General features: G+C 45.7%; 1 protein-coding gene across 2 annotated transcripts in view; it reads left to right on the top strand.

Moving 5' to 3' along the window:
* The window catches only part of KIF6 (kinesin family member 6), a 382,690-nt gene that overhangs the window by 340,978 nt on the left and 28,377 nt on the right, over positions 1 to 13,335 (top strand). The gene's annotated exons all lie outside the window — the stretch shown is intronic.

The raw sequence follows: 13,335 nt of genomic DNA, 5'->3' as shown, positions 1-13,335 counted from the left end.
CTTATATTTGAAGAAAGAGTTCTGCAGCTTTTAATACAGCTTCTTTCTTCCGATATCACAGCTCTGTTTAAAACATTTCCAAAGTCAGATAGTCCAAATGTCCCCTCCCCAGAGCTATCTCAGCTCCCTCTGGGCTCACACAGAACTCTGCATATCCCTCTGTGATGCAGCTCGTCACACTAGACGGTGATGATTGGTCTGTGGCTCCCCCACTGGACAGAGCGTCTTTCTTTCCCCAACACCAAGCACAGTGACCGTCACACAGTTGGTCCTCCATTAAGTGCTTATTGAATGAATGAGTGAGACTTAGGACTCGCATTTTGGCCTTAAAGATGAGCCAGGCAGCTGAGGGGCTCTGCGCTTAAGTTTCCACGTCTGTAAAATGATGTGGTTGGACCAGATGATAGCCCAGTACCGGGCACAGCTCCCGAGGCTTAGCTGGCGTTCACTGACTGCTTGTTGAATGAACAAATGAATCCCTAGCACTCCACAGCCCTCAAGCGGCACAGTATTACCTCTGTGAATGCAGGCTTCCTTCAGACATGCAGGAAACACTCGCAACCTTGGTGTGGAGACGTGGGAGGGCTTGGATGGATTTCAGATGTTTTCATTGTTGACTCCTTGAAATAAGGAGAAATAAATAAATAAAATAAATAAAATTGTTGACTCCTTGAAATATGGCAGGATATAAAGGATGCAGCTGCCCCCTAAGGCTGAGATGACATCTCAGTTGGTTCCAAAAGAATTCAGGTAGCTCTGTAAAACCAACAGTGTCTCACCAAATTCTAATCCACAGTTGCTTGTGAATATAGGGCCAGCTTCAGTGACATGAGGTCCTTAGCCAAATTTCCATGCTCAAGGGAAAGGCTGGGAGTGAGGAGGAGCCCCCTCACCGTTTCCCTGCCAGTTCCCAACTGCCAAGGGTTCAGACCCATTGAGTGGTTTAAGGCTCCGGCACCAACCATTCTGGAGAGCAGAGGAAGACTGTATGTCAGCCCTGGTGTCAGCCTGTAATAGCAACTGTGGTTTAGCAAAAAGAGCATTCACCCTGTGTAGTACTCAGGGTTGTCCAGATAAGCAAAACCAATAGGAAATAGATTGATGCATGGAGAGAGATTTATTATAAGGAATTGGCTCACTCAGCATGGAGGCTGAGAAATCCTACGATCTGCCATCTGCACGCTGCAGGCCCAGGAAAGTCTAGCTGTAGTTCTAGTGTAGTTCTAGTCCAAACCTGCAGGCCTGGGAACCAGGGCAGCCAAAAATTTAAGTCCCAGTCTGAGTGCAAAGGCCTGAGTGCCAGAGTGCCAACGTCCAAGGGCAGGAGATCAATGTCCCAGCTGAAGCAGAGAGAGCAAATTTGCCATTCATTACTCAACCACTTTTGGTATTTTTGTTTGCTTGTCTTAATATTATTTCTAAATGAAAAGCCATAATTATATATATTTTGGGGGTATATTGTGATGTTTTGATATATGTATACAATGTGGAATGTTTAAATCAAGCTAATTAACATATTCATTGCCACACTTACCCAGACTTTTTTTGTGGTGAGACATTTGAAATTTACTCCCAGCAATTTTGAAACGTCCATTATTACTCATTGTGGTCACCCTGCTGTGCAATAGATCTCAAAAACATTCCTCCTGTCTAATTGAAACTTTGTACCCTTTAACCAACATCTCCCTCTCCTGACCTCCCACCCCTGGTAACCACCATTCTAGGCTCTATTTCTATGAGTTCAACTATTTCAGATTCTCCCATAAGTGAGATCATGCAGTATTTGTCTTTCTGTGCCTGGCTTATTTAACTTAGCATAATGTCCTCCAGTTTCATTCACGTTGTTGGAAATGACAGAATTTCCTTCTCATTTAAGGGTTAATAGTATTCCATTGTGTATATATATCACATTTTGTTTATCCATTCATCCATTGATGAATTGATTCAATGTCTTGGCTATTGTGAACAATGCTACAGTGAACCTGGAAATGCAGATATCTCTTCAACATACTGATTTCAGTTCCTTCAGATATATACCCAGAACCAAGGCTGCTGGATCACATGGTGGTTCTATTTTAGTATTTTGAACAATCTCCATACTGTTTTCTATGACAGCTGTACTAATTTACATTTCCACCAATGGTGTACAAGGGTTCCCTTTTCTCCATATCCTCACCAGCACTTATCTTTCATCTTTCTTATAGCCATTTTAACAGGTGTGAGGTGATATCTTATTGTGATTTTAATTTGCATTTCCCTAATGATTAGGGATGTTGAGCATTGTCTCATGAACCTGTTGGCCATTTGTTTGTCTTCATTAGAGAAATATCCATTCAGGTCCTTTGCCCATTTTTTTAATTGGGTTATTTGTTTTCTTGCTGTTGAGTTGTTTGAGTCCATTGTATATTTTGAATGTAAACCCTTTATCAGATGTATGGTTTGCAAATATTTTTTTCCACCCCGAGTTATCTCTTTAGTCTGTTGATTGTTTCCTTTGCTATGCAAAAGCTTTTTAGTCTGATATAATCCAATTTGTCCATGTTTGTTTTGTGGTCTATGCTTTCAGGGTCATAGCCAAAAAATCATTGCCTAGACCAGTGTTGTTGAACTTTTCCCCTTATGTTTTTTTCTGGTAGTTTTACAGTTTCAGATCTTATATTTAAGTCTTTCATCTATTTTGAGGTAATTTTTCTATATGGTTTGAGATAGGGATCCAATTTTATTCTTGAGCATGTGGATATCCAGTTTTACCAACACCTTTTATTGAAGAGACTGTTGTTTCCCCATTGTATGATCTTAGCACCTTGGTCAAAAATCAACTGGCCATAAATATGTAGGTTTATTTCTGGGCTTTCTCTCCTGTTGCATTGGTCAATGTGTCTGTTTATCACAGTGCCCTGCTGTTTTGATTACTATAGCTTGGTAGTATATTTTAAAAACAAAGAGTGTAATGCCTCCAGCTCTGTTACTTTTGCTCAAGATTACTTTGACTATTGAAGGTCTATTGTGGTTCCAGATGAATGTTAGGATTTTTTTTCTATTTCCGTAAAAAATAACATTGGAGTTTTCATAAGGATTGCATTGAATCTGTGTGTTGCTTTGGGTACTATGAATATTTTAACAATATTAATTCTTCAAATCCATGAATACAGTATATCTTTCCATTTATCTGTGGGTTTTGTTCCATTTCTTTCATCAGTGTTTTGTAGTTTTCAATTATACCTCCTTAGTTACATTTACACCCAATTTTTGTTTGTTTGTTTGTTTGTTCTTTGGGGTTTTTTGTTGTTGCTATCATTAATGGATTTTTTTTTAATTTCTCTTTTGGATAGTTTGTTGTTAGTATATAGAAATGCTACTGGCTTTTATATGCTGATTTGGTATCCTGCAACTTTACTGAACTCACTTATCAACCAAAAGTTTTTTGGTTGAGTCTTTAGGGTTTTCTATATATAAATTCAAGTCATCAACAAACAGAGACAATTTCAGACTCCTTGCCACAGAGCTGACCATGGCTGTGGGCCATCAGCACCGTTGAAGGTCTCCAAAAGACATAGTTACTACCCTGCTCTAGCCGTATTTACTCACAGACACCACTGATCACTCTTTCTTGCAAAAAAAAAACACAATCACATCCAAGAAGGGGCTGTCTATTCCTTCAAGCACTGATCCCAGATGATCTTGTTACCAGTTGTCAGAGCCATTTTTTTTCATCATGCAAATGTGCAGAAATCATAGGTGCTACTTTGAGCAAATTAGGCATTTGACCAAACATATAGAAGACAAAATTCTAGCCTCTGCATCTCATCTGCTAGACTAGGATGTATTATGGCTGGCCCCTCCATCTGTCCTCTTTTTCCTTTACACATGATGAAAATCGCCATCTGTGCTTGGCAAATCTTGGACCCAGAAAGGCCTCGGTGTTTCCTAGGAACAGTTCTGTTGCATGTGTAATGGAGTTGGGTAAGTCTTTCCCATCTCCCCAGAGAAGGTGATGATTAGTTTGGGAAAGACCAACCAACAGGAAACCAAGGTTGGCTGTGCTGAAATACAAATGATGGGTGCTAAATAACCAATAGAAAGCTTTAAGTGGTATTTTGAAAATCCTGATATCTATTTGAGAAATCATGAGGGAGCTGTTGTAAAGAGCCAGGAGCCTGCCCAGGAGAAAGGGTAGTGAATTGTGGAGGATGCTTTTACCAATTCTGTAATGTTCTATTTAAAATTAAAAAATGAAACTGCAGAAAACTATTTAGATATTTCAAAATATAGTCAGTACATGGGTGTTATTTATATCATTCTCTGAACTTTTTGTGTTTGCAAGGGTTTATAATAATTCCCAGAACTCTATGAAGGATTAGATTCCAAGGCTTCATAGATCAAATAAAAATTACTTTTTTAGTGGAATCCTTGTGATAGAAACCGTAGTAAAAAGTGAATCCCAATTCAATTCTGATTAATCTTGATTCTCCTCACTACCATTTATGTCAGGATCGTTTTACTTAAAGGTGAAAACAGAAAATTTACCACTTATTTTCTTCTCCAGGCGCATCCTGATTTTTGGTAGGGACTTAATAGCTGTCGGTGGTGTGCCTGACATGAGTGATACAGGGAAGTGCCCTGAAGGTTAGTTATTTGTTGTTCTCTCACCGTCTCTTTCCATCTTCATAGGAGAGAAAGTTCTTCCTCTGCCCCTGGATGGAAATTGATCAACCCCATAACTGAATTGGTCATTCATTATTAATTACAAACCAAAAAGAGTGGTCATTTTATATTGTAATTGCAATCTTAATAATTCCAATTTCACCAAGAGATAAGACTTCTCTCCCTTACCCCAACTCAGGCCAACTGCAGGAGGAGAGGGAAATAGTCATCAGCTTCTGTCTTTCTAACTCCATCCCTTCCTCAGCCTGCTAAGGCTCAATTTCCTCAAGAAGGGATTAGAGGAAAGAAGAAAGGGAGGAAGGACTGTTGGTAAAATCTCACTTGAATGGTTCTGCTGTAATGTGGCCTTGGACTCTCTGGGCCTGGTAGATATTCAAAGCAGACTCTTCCTAATTTGGGGTGCTTTCATGGGTCTCTGGAGGTCCTTCACCAGCAGGTCCCTTAACTTAAGGGAATGTGCCTTACTGGACAGTTCCTTACCCAATTTGAACCTATATGGGTCAGAGTCCTAACAGGAAGCAGATGTCAGCACTCAGATGAGACGCTGTGAAGATAATTGGATAAAGACCTACCTACAGAGGCATAAGCAGAGTGTAGGGAAACGGCAAGGGAGAGCACCCCAGAGATAGTCGCTGCGGCAAAGCAGGAAGCATTGCTGTCCCTAGGCCTGGACAAGACAGGGAGAAGTCACTGGAATTTAAAAACCATCAGGGCTGTGCAGAAAGGCCCTCGCCATCTGATACTGTGACCTTGAGTCAAGTCATGTGCCCAGCTTGTGACCCCGCAGAGATGTCTCCCGTGAAGAAACAGCTTGGCCACTCTCTCCTCCCACCCTCCAGCTGCTTCCTGCTGTTCCCCACTTGGGGAGCCCAGACAGAGGGTGTAAGGAAGGTAAACGAGGGTGGAGAAGCCAATGGGCTAGGAATAGGCCCAGCATACCACCCCCAGGTTGCCCGCCTCCAAGTTTCCTTCTCCTGCGTTCCCATTGCCCCTCTGGTGGCCCCGTGAGAAAGAATGTAAGTGTCAAGTGTTGCGGTGGAGGAGCTCAGAGGCGGGCTGGAGCCAGCTCCCACTGGCTCACAAGGGCTGATTGTGTGTGTTTTTCCCCAACTCCAGATTCAGGAACAACATGTTGGTCGACTGAACAGGAGTATTTGCACCCCCAAAATTGGCAAACACTGAAAATCAGGGCTTTTTTCTTCCAGAGAGCTGGTTGTTAAACACTTAACAGCATGCCACTGATCCAAAGTGCCCCTAACCTGCCTCTCTTCTGTGCTTATAGCCCATGTTGAGTCAACAGAAACACAGTAGTAACCCTGCTCTTACCGCTAGCAGATCATCAGCCCATTCCCCACCCTCTAGAGCTCCTGAAGAAAAATCAGACAGTAGTGCTCTCTGGCCTTCTTGCCCGCTACCCCCAACACCCACACAGATCCCTGAGAATTCTCAGCAAACTTTCTGCGTGGTCTCTCAGGCTCCCTCACTGTCCCTGAGGGAGGAAGATGCCTCTCCACACACACCACCCCCAAGGAGGGAGAGGAGGTAGGCTTAGGCAAACTGCTTGCTCTTTTTCAAGGAATTCTCGTCAAACATTTATTTTGGCCCTTTTCAAATGCTGGTGTGAGTGTTTGGATTGTCTAGCCAGCTCTCGCCATTTCACTTTGAAAATGTGCCAGTTCTACTGTGTGGTCTGTCTCAGAACTCACTTTTGACTCCAATATATGATAAATTATTGCCAAATGAAAGGATTAATTTACAAATTGGCTAGTAGCAGGTATGTTTTCCAAAAGTAGAGGGAGACAGCTTTATGAAGGATCCGCAACTCAATTTTTAAAACTCCTGAAATTTCTCTAATTAGCCAGTCAAGAGACTTGATGGAACCCTACTAACCACCTTCATTAGAGGGTTTCATAGGAAGAAGGCCTGTGCTGGCTCTTATAGGTGCAAAAAAAACTGCTCTCCCCTAAAGATCATATGTGTCCTGAGAACACTGCCCCTGGCTGGTCCAGTGAGATAAAGATGCAGCTGGATTGTAGGCATGGCAAGTTTCCTGCTAAGGTCTCTGAGAAGCCACTGCACTGAGCCATATGGTCACAAGTCCATGAGGCTAAAGCGACAGGAGGGAGAACTGCCAAGGTACTCAAAGCTTTGAGAGAAACCTGAGTTCAGAACTTCAAGCACACTTCCAGTGGAGGAGTGAGAAAGTCACAGAGGACTGGAAGGCTGCCCCTGGAGGGGTAGGCTGGGAGAGGTGCTGTGTGCCAGGGCAAAAGGGGGACCTTGTGGGTCAGACCCAGAAATCACCGTGCCAGGCTCTTAGTGGTGGTGATAAGAGAAATGCAGACCAGTAACAAAAAGATGTATCTGGGGTTCCAGCAGAAGGAGTGGTGGAGAGAGATGAGAGAGAGCTCCCATTTGAACAGAGGTGACCACAAATGGGATCCATGCCAAGTTCAAGCAGTAATAAGACTAGGAATGTCTTCCCTGTGTATGGCGTATGGCCCTAGGGTCTCCTTTATATTGCCGACTGACCCTAGTGCACGCTGACCCTCTGACTTTATGGTCTGCCTCCTCCACAGAGAACATGGTGGTGAGAAGGAGCAGATCTGAAGGAGAGAGGCCGCCATCCCAGGGGGCAACTTTGGGCAGAGGCCCACACTCATAGCAGGGAAGATTATTCACGCAGGAAGAGATGGTGGACGGCCTTCTATGAGGGGACTGTCAGGGCCTGGGTTTTGCTACAAGCAGGCATCTGGCACGTTCCTGATTGTACTAAAGTACAGCCATTTATCTTCTCACAGAGTGCCGTGCTCTTCCTGAAGGGAAGGCAGTGGCAGTGAGCGCAGGGCCTGTGGCGGTGTGGGTGAGTGTGCCCAAGAAATTATCGGGCACAGCCATGTATCGCAGGGTCATTCAGCACACCCTCAAATCTGGGCATGCCTAGGGCCGCTAAGGTATTACAAAATCAACACCAGGATGGATGGCAGCACTGAGCACCCGTCGGCATGTGACGGCTCCAGCTGATAATAAATTTGAGCCATTAAACAGGCAGTGGTCCGATTGGGAAGCCAGAATCTGCCTCTGAGCTGCTGACCATTGTGGTAATTGAGCTATGAACACCATCAATCTCCATAAGAATAGACACTTTGACTTCTCAAACAAGGTGAGGCTGAAGCGATCTACGGTTGTGAGACAGCTGAGCCCCAAGGAGGCCCAGAGTGGGTATTCAGCAAATGAATCATTAATTGGATAGTTGGATGGCCAAGATGACCAGCTGGAGTGCCTCCTGGCTCTGATGTCTTGTCTGCCGTGGTAGAGCCACATAACTCACCGCCTCTTCCCACGCAGGGCACTGGCTAGGCAATAGCCATGTGGGCCCCACAGCCTTTGCTCTACAGAAGCCCAGAGGGCCCCTTTTGGCTTTGGTGAATGGTCGGAAATTTCAACATCATCCTCTTTAAGATTCCTAGTCCAGCCAAGGGCATGGAACAGGCCGGCTGTGGGTATTCTGTGGGCTGACCCTGGAGCGCAGGTAGCTAGCTCTTCACACCCAGCAGGCAAGCTGCAAATGCCATGTGGGATTGGGGCACAGGTCATGGATTTCGGTTATTAAAGGTCAGACATCACAGGCCAGCACCAGGGGAAAACACTAAGACTTTCTCTCAGCCCCAACCCAGATCTGAAAGACATTCATGGAAAAGAGCAACACCTTCAAATACCAACGATGAGTCAATATAGACTTCAATAATCTGCCCTGTGGCTTCCTTCATTATTGGAATCACTTACAGAGGAAAGGGCACCAGCTTTGAAATCAGACAGAGCCAGTTCTGCCCCTAGCTCTGCTTACTAGCAGCGCCAGTAATTCCTGGGCAGATTACTTCCTCTATCAGAGCTCAGTTTCCCCACCTAGAGTGGGAGTTGTAGATTATACAAGACAATACATATGACGTTCCTAACCCATGTAGCAGCTGTGCGATGGTTATCGTTATTCAGATTTTATCAAGCACCTACAAGGGCCAGATGCAGGGAGTTTCAACCTTATAGAGAGTGTGTTTTCCTGGTTGCAAACCCGTGAAGCCCTTTTTACTTTTATCACAGAGGCTCCCAAAGGTCTAGAAAGCAGGCAGGCATGTAGGGGACATGCTAGCTCCCACACACCATCCTATCTAAACGTCTGCAGGGCCTGTATTCTCAGTAACTTCTGCACAGAGTACTTGCATTAAAACTGGGCTTGAAGCCATAAGCAGTGTTTCTTAACAAGGGGTGAGCCTTGGAATCACCAGGGGACCCTACCGACAAATTTTAACTCAGTAGGTCTGGAGTAGGGCCCAGCTGTCTGTGTGCTTTTACAAGCTCCTTAAGTGATTCTGATGTGCACCCCCAGTTGAGAACCACTGAACCAAAGAAACGATTCTGCACATTTCAAACATCAGATAACTGCATGGGAGAGAGAGCATTCGAGAGGAGGGCATGGGGAAGTGGGACAAGGAGTTGCAGAGAACTTTACAGTAGAAATTATGTCAGGAAGGAGGGGGTCCACATCTTGGCTGGCCCTTCCCAGCAAGAGCCCCTCTGGTCCTTGCACGGCTAATTCCAAAACACCCGTGACTTCAGAGATAAGGTCAGCCTGGGACTGTGCGTCCTCCCAACTCGAAGCTTCAGTTACTGTTTGACTGCTCAGGGCTTCTTCCTTGTGTGCCATTCAGACCTACAGCCACTGAGTGAAACCCTTCTCTTGCTTTTGTACTGCTTTGGAGGCAGCTGCCTCCCCGCAGATGAACAGTGTGACCTCACAGGCCACTCGGGACTGTGACCTCCTGTGCTGCTGTCCCAGCCAGAATCCTGTCCTTGAAAGGAGGGCTCCCTGTGCCTCCTGTCAGGTGGTGGGAGGTTCTGTCCCTGGCCAGAGTCCCCGTGGGGATGGAGACCTACAAAACTCAAATGCCCTTTGTAGCTACTCCCTCTTCTTCTGTTCTTGCTCAGTCGCTTTTGTTTGGTTCCCTTTGAGTTCCCAGCCCCTACTTCTCTTCAGAGGTTACTGATGAGCCAAGCCTCAGAACACATCAGAAGCAGCCAGAGGCTGTCTCCTGGTGAGGCTGCAATGCATTGCACCAAGCAAACATCACTTCGGGCAGCAGGCCCATTTGGTTGTCATGACAACGTGGGTAGTTTGTGTCGTGGGGTGTGCTGTGCCCTCATTCTGGCTTCTCAAGGTCCTTTGCCCCAGCTTTCTTTCCCAGACCCTTTCAACAGACTCCCAGCTTCCTGGCGCCACCTCCACATTTACTGTTGTTCAGTTTGGAGTAGCTTTGTCTTGATCAGCAAAAGAACACAAAAAACAAAAACACTCAAAAGCTTTCAAAGGAATAGATCGAGCCTATTCCTCTCCTCAAAATACTCCAGCCTCCCACCTCTCTCAAAGCCAGTGTCCTTACTGTGGCTCACAAGATCTGCCAGGTTCTGGTCTCAGTTTCCTCACCGACTTCAGGTCCCACCACGATTTCCCTTACCAACCGCTCAGGTGCCCTGGCCTTCCCATTGTTGTCAGATGCAGCAAGCAGGCTCACACCTCAGGCCCTTTGCACTTACTGTTGTACACTCTGCGCCCCAATTTCTGCATGCCTGTTCCCTCCCTCCTATTCAGGCCACTGTTCAAATGTCCCCCCGCTTAGAGACCCTCACCCCCCTACCTAGCATGGCAGCCCTCCACCCTGTCATCCTGTCTTTTTACCCCGCTTTGTCTTTCTTCATAGCACCTTCCGATCCCCATCATGATGCTGCAGACTCAATTATTTATTGTTTTAGTGTCTGTCTTCCCCACTGAAATCCCCCTAGAACAGGGGCAGACACATAGTCAACGCTCGATAAACATTTGTTAAATAAGCAGATGAGTGACTAGACTTGGATCCAAAGCCTGGCGCTATTTGGTAGCTTTGTGGCATCGCACAAGCCACCTAGTCACCCTAAGCCTTGGTCTTCCGGACTGAAGCAGAGGTGATCATGTCTGCCAGCTGGGGTGGTGAGAATGAAAGCGGTGTTGCGCGGGGACTGGGCTCCAGTGACTCCTCCGATGGCGCTGATGTTATCATTCCATGTTTGTGTCAGGGGCATTCAGAATGTGCTCCTTGCCTAAGGCTCCTGAACACCCCACACACTTCCAGGGCACCTGAGACTCTGTGACCTGCGGGGGAACCTGCAAGATACCCAAGGAAAAGACAACCAGCCATGGGGCAAGGCAAGAGCCTGCCTCCTACAGAGGGGCTCTGCGTTCACACGGGGTGACCGCAGCCTTTATACGGAAGAGCAGGCCGGCCCGGCCGGCCCTCCTACCTTCTGCTGTCTGTTCACGAAGCCCTGGAGACCACCTCTTCTGGCCGGGTGAGATGGCCCTGTGTGAGTCCAGCAGCTCTTCCTCCACCTGCCTCCAGCAGCCTCTCACATGCTGGGCTTGCAGCAGGACGTCTAGCCAGTCACAGCAGAGGGGGGCTTCATTGAATTTCTCAGGGGTGCCCTTTTGTCCCTCAGGGGACAAAAGTGTTAAAAGGAGGAAGGAGATTCACAGTGTTACTTTTTTAGCAGGCTGGAAGATACCTGGGCCCATTTCTGAAACTTTTTAAAAAGGAAATAATTTGTCCATTGAAAGTCCTGCCGTTGTCAGTTTCATGTTAAGATACTTCCTTCAGTTTATCCTGTCTGACGACTTTCAAAGAAGACAAGACCAGCAAACATGCGAGGCACTGAGTGCACCCTATACATGGAGTCTGAACACAGCACTGGGGGAAGACACTCAGAGCAGGAGGACCCCAATCTCTGCCCTTGAGGGCTTCCTGTGCCTGAGACTTGGGGGCTGAGGGTGATGTGGACAGGCGGGCTGCCTCATCTGAGCCAGTAAATTGCATGAACACAGATGACAGTGTGGACTTCAGGTGGGATGTCGATGGTATCTGCCTTTCCTGTGTTTAGATAATGAAATAAGACACTTGCTCTCCCTGTCAATTTAAAGTTGGCAATTGACACAGGGAAAATGGAGTCACTGGCACCTGGAAGATGACAGACAGAACCATGATCCAGTTAGCATAGTTATCAATAAGCTAATGACATAAAAGACACCGGTAACAAATGGGTAAGGGAGTCAAAGGGGAAGAATAATGGCGTGACAGAATAAGGACCTCCAGCAGGCTAGGCTGCCAATAAATGTGAAGTGGTACCTTCAGGATCAAAAGGACAATCACACTGAAACAGAATGCTTTTTGACAAAATCACTTATTAAAAAAACATGCAAGTTTTAAAACTGACCACAAGCTTAACAGGGGCCAACCATGACAGAGCTGCTAAAAATCACAAACAGCGTTGGGGAGGCTGTCTGGTAGAAACATTTAGCTCCTTGGAATCAGAAAAAAACAAATGGGTTCACGTCCCAGCTCTGCTATTTAGCAGCTGTGTAACCTTGGGTTATCCACAGCCCTCTCTGAGACTAAGAATCTAGTTGAAACAAGATGGCAATGCCATCCTTGAAGGGTTGTTTTGAGAATTAGCAATAGGGTACATAGAGGACCTCGACCAGTGCCTAGTAGAATTTGGCAGAACTTAGCACACAGAAAGTCCCCAATAAATGGTCATTGTTAGTAATTCATCTGCTACAAAAATATAGAGCTTAAATTTTTTAAATGTAAGAGGAGCCCTACTCTACTCTGTACCTTTCAGACCTATGGAAGTATTATGTCCAGACCTAGGCTTCATACTTAAGATAAATGGGAAAGTAACCAGGTCGCTGAAACTTCAGGGGAGAGATTGAGCAGGAGTCAGTCTAAGAAAAAAAGGGGAGTTGGGCGCAGTGGCTCACGCCTGTAATCACAGCACTTTAGGAGGCCGAGGCAGGTGGATCATGAGGTCAAGAGATCAAGACCATCCTGGCCAACATGGTAAAACCCCATTTCTACTAAAAATACAAAAATTAGCTGGGTGTGGTGGTGCACACCTGTCGTCCCAGCTACTTAGGAAGCCGAGGCTGGAGAATCGCTTGAACCTGGGAGGCAGAGGTTGCAGTGAGTGGAGATCGCGCCCTGTACTCTAGCCTGGTGACAGTGCAAGAATCCATCTTAAAAAAAAAAAAAAGTTCCAGACACATGTGGTATTTTGATATTGTTGTTCAGATATTTAAGGGACCATCGGATTAAGAAGAAAAATATGCTATGCTGTTCCAAAGAGCCAAAGTAGAGGTGAAAAGAAGTTAGTGGGAAATGTCTTGGCTCAAAAGTAGGAGGAAACAGAGCTGTCCACCGTGAAATGTGCTATCCTGCCAAGTAGTGAGCTCCTCATCCCTGGAAGTATTTGAGCAGAAAGCAGATGACCCTCTGTCAGAAATGTTATAGAAGGGATTTTTGAATCCAAGGTTCCTGAAGTTAGCCACCTAGCTTGGGCAGTTTACCCTCTTTGAACCTCAATGTCCTTATCTGTAAAATGGGAGTAATAATACTTATTGCACATAAATACTATAAGGATTCAGTCTGAGCATGTCTGGAAGCATGTGGACCATAGCTGAGTCTCCCTACATGGAGTAAAAAGCAGGGCTGTGTGATTTCTAAGATGTTGTCTATGGAGCTCAGAAAAGCAGGGCAACCATGAAGAGACTCCTAGGAGAATAAAAAGTCCCCATACTCTGGGCTAGGA

The sequence above is a fragment of the Trachypithecus francoisi genome, unplaced genomic scaffold (genome assembly GCF_009764315.1).
Source record: "Trachypithecus francoisi isolate TF-2019V2 unplaced genomic scaffold, Tfra_2.0 Lachesis_group10, whole genome shotgun sequence".
Lineage (NCBI taxonomy): Eukaryota > Metazoa > Chordata > Mammalia > Primates > Cercopithecidae > Trachypithecus > Trachypithecus francoisi.
The sequence above is the reverse complement of the archived record's forward strand: the minus strand, read 5'-3'. Positions and strand labels throughout refer to the sequence as shown.